Genomic DNA, 8,672 nt, shown 5'->3' with positions numbered 1-8,672 from the left:
TGTCCTCCCCACTCTCCACTCTTTTCCCTTGGTTTCACTTTAGCAAATCACAGGGGCAGGAAGGACTGAGACAGGGAAACACCTGTCAATGACAAGTTCACCAGGCCATTAACCAGTCCCTGGTGGGTCACTGTTCCAACTTAGCCAAAGGAAACAGCAGATAACAGTATCTTGGGATGACATGGATATAGACAGAGGGTCCTGTATAGCCAACAAGGGATTCTGGGCCACCCGTGGCCAACTTTTTGTTTCAAACATCAGGCTATTTCAGGAGCATCAAACGAGTAGACTTCCCATAATGTTCGGAACCAGGCAAAAACATCCAAAAACTCATTTGTGGCTAAACCTGTGACCTGTAAGATTGGTTCAAATTAGAAGTCACTTCTAAGTGCATTACAGACTTATCATAGCTAATTGAAATGGCTTTGGGCATTTTAAATTTCATTCCGGCTGGGAAGTGGGCAGCCTCCCTCCTTCGTATCTGTAACAGTCCTTCTTGTGCAATGCTGAAAGAAATGTAAGTCTGAGGCTACAGAAATAACCACGAGCCTCATTGATTGCTTGTCAACACCCACAGTGCTTAGGAGAAGTCTCGTTTAGTTCTAGAAAAAAAAATGAACAAAATTGGCGAATAAATGGTATTGATTGTGGGAGCTTAAAATTCCCCCCAATGGAATGCATTTCTGCAACTAATATTGTAATTTTTAGCAAAATCCAATAAAGTTGACTTTTGACAAAAATCATCCTTGGGATTTGCGTAAGTCAGCTAAAATCTACTAGCTAGCCCACAGTGCACTGGGGTAAGTCTGAGCTGTAGCTAGCCCACAGTGCACTGGGGTAATTACGTCTGAGCTGTAGCTAGCCCACAGTGCACTGGGGTAATTACGTCTGTGCTGTAGCTAGCCCACAGTGCACTGGGGTAATTACGTCTGTGCTGTAGCTAGCCCACAGTGCACTGGGGTAAGTCTGAGCTGTAGCTAGCCCACAGTGCACTGGGGTAATTACGTCTGAGCTGTAGCTAGCCCACAATGCACTGGGGTAATTACGTCCATGCTGTAGCTAGCCCACAATGCACTGGGGTAAGTCTGAGCTGGTTCAGAATCCAGACATGTGGGTGTTTTCTTTGTTACTGCCTTCATTGGCTATACATACATAGCATCAAAACCCGCATGTGGATAATTTCTCACCTATAAATTCCACTGTGTCATGTATTCCAAAAACAAATATGTGCTGAAGGATCTATGTTGTTGTTGTTGTTGTTGTTGTTGTTATTATTATTATTATTATTATTAATTTTTAAATGTAGCTCATTCAGGTAATCGGCCCACTGCCTCTTAAACAGTACCAGGTGAATTATCAGTACTGTCAGAAGCACTTGCCAGCCCAGAGCTGTCACCTAGTGTCACAGAGAGATCCTATCTCAGACCACCCCTGCTTGCCTGGCCATCCTTGCTGCATCAAGGTTGCCCAGCCCCGGGAAAGAATATTTCAGATCTTCCCTTGCTACCGGCTGTCCCCAGAGCATGTCCACAGTGTCAAAGACGCTACAGGCTGTGTGGCTTAGACAACAGGCCTGCACTGAATTACTCATTTATAGTTCTGAAGCTGGGAAATCCACAATAAATGTGTCAGCAAGGCTTCTTCCTTCAGAGAACCACAAGAAAGAATGAACTTCACACTTTTGTCTCTAGGTTCTGCGGCCACAGGTACCTCTCTGCTTTGAGATGCCATTTTCCTATGCCTTCACACCCTATGTTCTGTGTTCCTCTCTCTAATTTTTCCCTTTTTACAAGAACACATGCTATACTAGAGTGCTCCAGTAACCTATCAGTTGATTACCTCTGTTGAGACACTATCGTCAGAGCCCGGCATGGTAGCACAGGTGTGTGATCTCAGGACTTGGGAAGCTAAGGTAGGAAGATCACGAGTTCAAGGTCAGCTTGGGCTACAGAGAAAACCAGTAAGACTACATGTACAGGACATAACCTGTCCTACACGTCAGGATGTCAGCATCCTTTGGAAGAACAATACTCATCTCTAACACTGGGTCAAATGAACACCCAGGTTCACTCATGCCAAACGCTGGAGTTATCAGTACTGTAGACCTCTCACTAGGAATCAGCCTGTGTTCCTAGGAAACAGGAGCTACAACAACTTCTTCCTCTGAGACAAGATATTGCACCAGAGTCTCTGCTACAAGTGTGTAATATTTTCCCTCTAAGCAATGGTTATGGTGATAAAATGAACGTTTCCAAACCTGGGTAGGAACGTTTCCTACCCAATGAGAGGACATCTGTAACCTTCCATCACTACATAAAAAAGATAATAGTAAATTGTTTGGAACACATCATAAAGTTACTATGAAAACCACTTCAAGGAGTAGAAATGTACTAAGCATGCACATAGACATACATATCCATGTAGGCACATGTGCACATACAGCTACATGTACATGCACGCACACATAGGCATATGCACAATTATACACATGCACAAATAGAGACCTATGCATACACAAATATGTACAGACATAAACACACACCACGCACATGACACACATGAACATATACATACGAACACACTTATTCATACGCATTCACACACAACAATTAAGTTCTAAATTCACCTCAAGTATAAGACCCTGTTATACAACACGGTTTTGTGTGTGTGTGTGTATGTGTGTGTATGAATTAATATCATAAAAGCTTAATTACCAGTTTTTAAATTTTTAATTGAAAATAAAATAATATTTGAGTGTGTGTTTTTTTTTTTTTTTTGTAGTATAGGTCTATGATTGAAAAAAAAAGTAGCAATTCTTGGAGAGAAAGAATGAAGTTTCCCTCAGTTGGGGCTTAAGCTTGGTGTTTTCCATAACCAAAGTTGACTGCAAATGTTTGTCTGTAAATGTTGGTCAGCAGGAAGAATTTAAATGTATTTTTTTGAAAATATCTTCACACTCAGAAAGGTGATGCTTGCTTGTGGCACTCAAAGAGCAACTTATCAGCACGTCCCTGAACTTGCTGGCTAATGGGATAGCGGTGCAAACCACCCCTGGCTTCCATTCCAACTGCCTAGCCATCAATTGTAGCACAAAAGCTGTTGGGGACAATGTGTAAACAATTGGGTGTGGTAGAAAAACCTCACTACAAACACTGACATTTGAATTTCATATAATTTTCACTTGTCGCGAAGTATTATTTCTTTGATTTTTAAAAAACAATGTCAAATACAAAAACCATTCTTCACTCGCAGGCCACACATGAACAAGAGATTGGCCTGATTTGGTCTTAGAACTACAGTTGCCTGTTCCTACTACAAACGATTCTTTGTGTGCACGTGCATTCACACTCACGTGCTTGTACACGTTGGGAGGAAGGGCATGCACATGTGCATGTTTCCAGCTCTGAGTCTTCTGATATGAGCATATAACCTGGAGTAACTTGCTACGGAAACTGGAAACGTGTGGGAGGGTGTGGAAGGTGGTGGACAGGGGAATAGCAGGGCACACGTGATTCTAAAGGGGAGAGCAGGGGAAAACGGGAGGCTTTAATTAGGGAGGAGGGAGAGAAATGAATGCAGAAGAGAGGCCAGTAAAGCAAGAGTCAGGGTGTCTGAACACGTCATAAGGAAATTCTATCTTCTTTCTACCTAAATACTATGTATAATACAATAAGTTGTACGCATACCCACACATAAACATAAACATAATAAAGTTCAAATAAAAATTCCCCATCTGGGCTGGCAATTCCTCTTTCCAACAGCCGTAGTTACCTAACAAAACCCGCAACACCAGGCATAAGAATCCCCCCTTTGAGTTGTTGCGTAGGGTGGTCCAAGAGACTTCTGAGTCAACATAGGCTGTTGTTGTTTCCTTTGTTACTTCCAGAAGTGGAAGGCAAATCCCTATTGTTGAGGACACCGTGCACTTGAAACACAGGACCCAGAAGCCCCGGAGCAGGATCAGATCTGATCCCTGAGAACTAGTTTTCACGGCACCAAAAGGTTTCCTGGCCATGAAAGTTTCCAGTGGATGGAAGCAATCAATGTCCGACCAGCCAGCTGTGACACCTATGAACCATGGCAGTGACCAACATGACAACCCTAAGGCGCAATAGTGGCATGCATACCTTGGTGATAACCAACAACTCTGATTGGACTTGGGGCCTACTCAACAAGAGGGAACCCATGCCGTTCTTCCTGGCCAGAGACCTGGGTGAATGGCGGCTCATGAATCTTGGCAGACCCTCTACCACCTTACTAAACCAGCAGAATCCCCACCCGTACTTTATTGATCCTCATAACTACAGATCAGTGTGGCTCTTACTTCTCACCCCTCATGAAAGAAACCCCTCTCGGCAACAGACAAGAGACTGTTACAGAAGACCACGACAGATCGAAATGCAGCTAGGACCAACCGCTATGCTATTCCTGCACCTAAAGCTTAGGGAAGCATTGCAGCAGAGGGTAGCAGGAAGATCTTAAGGCCCAGAGGAAAGGAAGCTTGCTGTGAGATACACCTAGGAAGTCTTATCGTCACGGTCACCTAAATAAGACACAGTGACACAATGGGCATGCTGACATGGAAGGGTAAAGGTTTGTGGGGCCTTAATGCTAGAAAAGGAACTACGGGAAAATGAAAAATGCTGCGAGCAGGAGAAATGGTCTTCTCTAGGGAAGAGACCTCCCAGTTTGTTAACCAATACCAAGTGGTCATCCCTAGGATCATATACATACAGGTAATAATGTATAGACTGAACAGGTTGTATTTATGTATTTAAGAATATATATATATACAAACACATACAAGTATATCATATATGTATATATACACATATAAATGCATGCTATATTTGTATAATATATACATTATACATATTATATATTATGTGTAACAGATATTTATGTTACATATACGTCTATACACATATAAATGTACAATATATGCACATTATATACATATACACATATTATATATGTATATAGCATATATATAACATAAATATATTACATATATTACATAAGTATGTGCATATGTGTATAACATGTATATATTATACATCTATAATATGTGTATATATAGGTGTATATATATGTAACATAAATATGTTATACATATATGTATGTGTGTATATATATATACATATATATGTGTATATATATATTTATTTGTTACCTTCCAGAAGTGGAAGGCAAATCCCTATTGTTGAAGACTCCATACATTTCAAACACAGGACCCAGAAGCCCCTGAGCAGGATCAGACCTGAAAAATATGTGTGTGTGTGTGTGTGTGTGTGTGTGTGTGTGTGTCTGTGTGTGTGTAAAAGAAAGAAAACAAGGCCATAAATTGGACAAAGAACTGGACGAATACATGGAAGAAAGGGAAAGAAGAAATAAAACGATATCGTTGTATTATGATTTTTAAAACTTACAATAAAAAATTAGAAAAGCAAGGTGTGAACTGTACAGTCAGTTGGTTTCCTTCCCGGATGACTTCGTAGTGAGAGGACGAAAGCAGTCCGAGATGTGGTCAGAGTGAGAGCCAGCACCACACCTTAAGTGGGTGAAGCCACCTGGCATGGGTGCCCAGTGCCACACCCCTGAGGTGTAGACATACCGGAGTGACACACCCACTGTGTGAGGGCTCAGTGGCAACCAAACACTCCTAAAGGCAAAGAAAGGGAGATTTACACAGGCGCCTCAGGAGGTGACAGTGGGAAGCCATGCCGTGTGGGCAGGATTTGCAGGGCAAGCGAAACATGGGGTATTTGAGAACTTCAGAGGGCCCCTTCTTTGAAGGCGTGGGGTGCAGCTCAGGAGGGTTACCTGTGGGCTCCTCTGCCTTCTTTCATCACTGGTTTTCAAATTAGCGTCTTCCTTAGGCAGTCTCTGCACTAAGAATTTCCTAAATTACTCGATCCTCCAAATGCTATAAAGGTTTGGAGAGTAGGCTGAAACTTCAATTAGTATTAGGCAAATTGTGGGCCTCTGGTATTTCTAGCAAGCGCAGGGAGCTGCCAAATATTCCTGCCAAGCTTCCCTGAGCCCGGACAGGCCTGTAAATGCCTACTCAAGAAAGTCACTGCCTGGGACAGTAACTAACGTTAGTTCTCTCGTAGAATGGGAGGAACCGCTTCAGAACTGGAGAACGGGGGGCTTCCTTTTATGACGGAAAAATAAGGTTGCTGGCTTTAGGACAAGCTCGAGGAAGGATAGCCAAGGTTTAGAGCAGGGTGCAGGGTCACAGAGTCTTCAGGAGGGGAGTTGTAGACACCAGAGCATAAAGGCAAAGTATCTGTAGTAGAGACCACTTCTTCCAGACCACCGCAAATGCTGGAGCAGCCCGGAGAAGTCAATCTCTGTCATCCGCATCCTCCAGGAAGCTTGAAAGACATCAGAGTCTCCATCTGATCAGGCTGGAAGGGAAGCGCATCTTGTCCCTTTCACAAAGCCCAATATGTACTTCTTTAAAAGTGCATCCAACCACACTTGTAAAAGATTCTATTTCATTCTTTTCAAGACTGACTAGCTTTCACGGTGAATCAGTTTTCCCAAAAATGAATTTCAAGAATCACGCATAGCCACCGGGCGGTGTTGGTACACACCTTTAACCCCAGCCCTCTGGGCCAGCCTGGTCTACAGATGGAGTTCTAGGACAGCTAGGGCTACACAACCTCAAAACACAAAAACAACAGAAATCGCACATAGTTGGTATTTAAGAAGAATTGAAACACAAAGCAAATATATTAAAGTCAACATGCATGCTGCACCTGGCAGCACTCGGGAGTCAGAGGCAGGTGGTTTGCTGTGAGTTTGAGGCTAACCTGGCCTACATGGTGAGTTTCAAATCAGCCAGCTACACAGAGGGCCTTGTCTGAAAAGAAAATAGATGAAAACCTTAGCATGTACCAGATGGCGAATTAAAGGGTTTCATATCTGATACCTTACTTCCTTAAGGAAAGAAAAGTGTTTTCCTTTAGTCTCGGAATTGATACAAATCACAAGTCGAAGCCCTCTAGCTCAATTTGGCTGTGCAGAGGAATTGCTTTTGTGTTTTAAGGGACAGTCTCATTCCGTGGTTCCCGTTAGCCTTGAACTCACAATCTTCCCAAGTACTAGAATTACAGGCATGTGCCATCAGGGTAGATGGTGCTGTCTCGGTCAGCACGTTGGTAGATGGTGGCAGCAGCAGAAGCAGGATTAATCCAGTCTTCCAACAACGATCACCCAGACTGCCTGCATAAACCTCACCGAGACGCCCCCACTAACGAACGAGCTTCCCGTTAGGACTGAAACAGACCTTCCGTCACCTTTTGACTCTCGTGGACTTCAATTTCCATGCAATGCGTACTGTTGGTGCTTATTATAACTTCAGTCAATCATTTATTTTGGGCCATTTATGGTTGTTCCCTATGTGTCAGGTCCCTGCTCCACAATAAATCTACACGGGCCAGACTGAAGTTGAGTCCAGGGAACCAAGAAGCCAAGAAGCACTCAGTACTCCCAGCGGTCATTCTGGACACTCATCTGTGAGCCAGAGGATTCTAGAAAGTCAGAGGCAGAAGAGTCTCTGACACCCGTATGACAAAGGCAAGTGGGTGCTCATATTTGGTGAAATACGGAGGTCTCACTGAGCTAATGATATCTAGATACTTTTATTGGGGCAAACTTCTCCGTGAGCGGAGGAATTGCTTTCAATGATGCTGCTCACGGCAGAGACAGCCCCGTGATTCTGAACAGAACGGGAGGGCAACTGGTTATCACACCGAGAGGGAGCAAGGCGTTTGGCAGAGAACTATGGATTCCAGAATCCTGACATCGCTACTTTCTTACAGAAGCGTTAACCTCACCTCTGCAGGCCCACAGTTCTCGCCTCACAGAGATTTTATTTTTGTTGTGAAGGTGAAATGAAACAAAGTGATTAAGGTCCCAAGCACATTCTAGAGATCAAATAAGCAATAGAAATTCATGTATCTTAGGGATTTGAATGTCATCCTCATGCAAGGGCCATACTAATCTTCTCTGTATTTTTCTTTTCTTCTCTAGGATACATGTTGTTGAAGAAAGCACGGTAATTTACATTTTTTAAATACCATGATAGCTTTGTTTTCTCACTCTTCTTAGTGGAAACTGAACAGGGTCTTGGCCAATGCTCTACTTCTGACTGAGCTACGTCCCCAACCATACTTCTCTGACGATACAAGGAAGACATTTTGAGTCTTCAGAAGAAATTTCACTGTATGTGGCCTTGAAGAATGGGAAGGGAGTGGCGTCAGTGAATGTTCATACAGAGAGGATCGAGAGAGAAATGTGAGTCATTCCATTGGCTGACAAGGTCTCATACTACCTATGGACAAAACACAGATGACAGACAGGAGGGCGAGAGAATAGGCAGAACAAGGACTTGGGTTTTGAGGACACATGTGCCATATATAGGAGCTGCGTCTTATCAGAAGATGGTAGGAATTTTACACTGGCTTTCACAAGGAAACACGTGCAGCTAATACGTAATCACAGGGTCCTATGCAGAAATTTTTATTCAAAGATATAGAGAGATAGATATAGACACACACACACACACACACACACACAGATTGAGAGAGAGAGAGAGAGAGAGAGAGAGAGAGAGAGAGAGAGCGAGCAATGCACTCAATCCTTGAATAATACCTTTGAAC

General features: G+C 43.1%; 1 non-coding gene across 1 annotated transcript; it reads right to left on the bottom strand.

The window, feature by feature from the left end:
• Positions 1–7,956: 7,956 nt before the first annotated feature.
• LOC116887762 lies at positions 7,957–8,060 on the bottom strand. The gene has a single exon (XR_004386262.1). It is a non-coding gene; the product is annotated as a U6 spliceosomal RNA (small nuclear RNA).
• Positions 8,061–8,672: the final 612 nt, after the last annotated feature.

Source organism: Rattus rattus, chromosome 18 (genome assembly GCF_011064425.1).
Source record: "Rattus rattus isolate New Zealand chromosome 18, Rrattus_CSIRO_v1, whole genome shotgun sequence".
NCBI lineage: Eukaryota > Metazoa > Chordata > Mammalia > Rodentia > Muridae > Rattus > Rattus rattus.
Note: the sequence above shows the minus strand (reverse complement) of the source record. Positions and strands in the feature narration are given on the sequence as shown.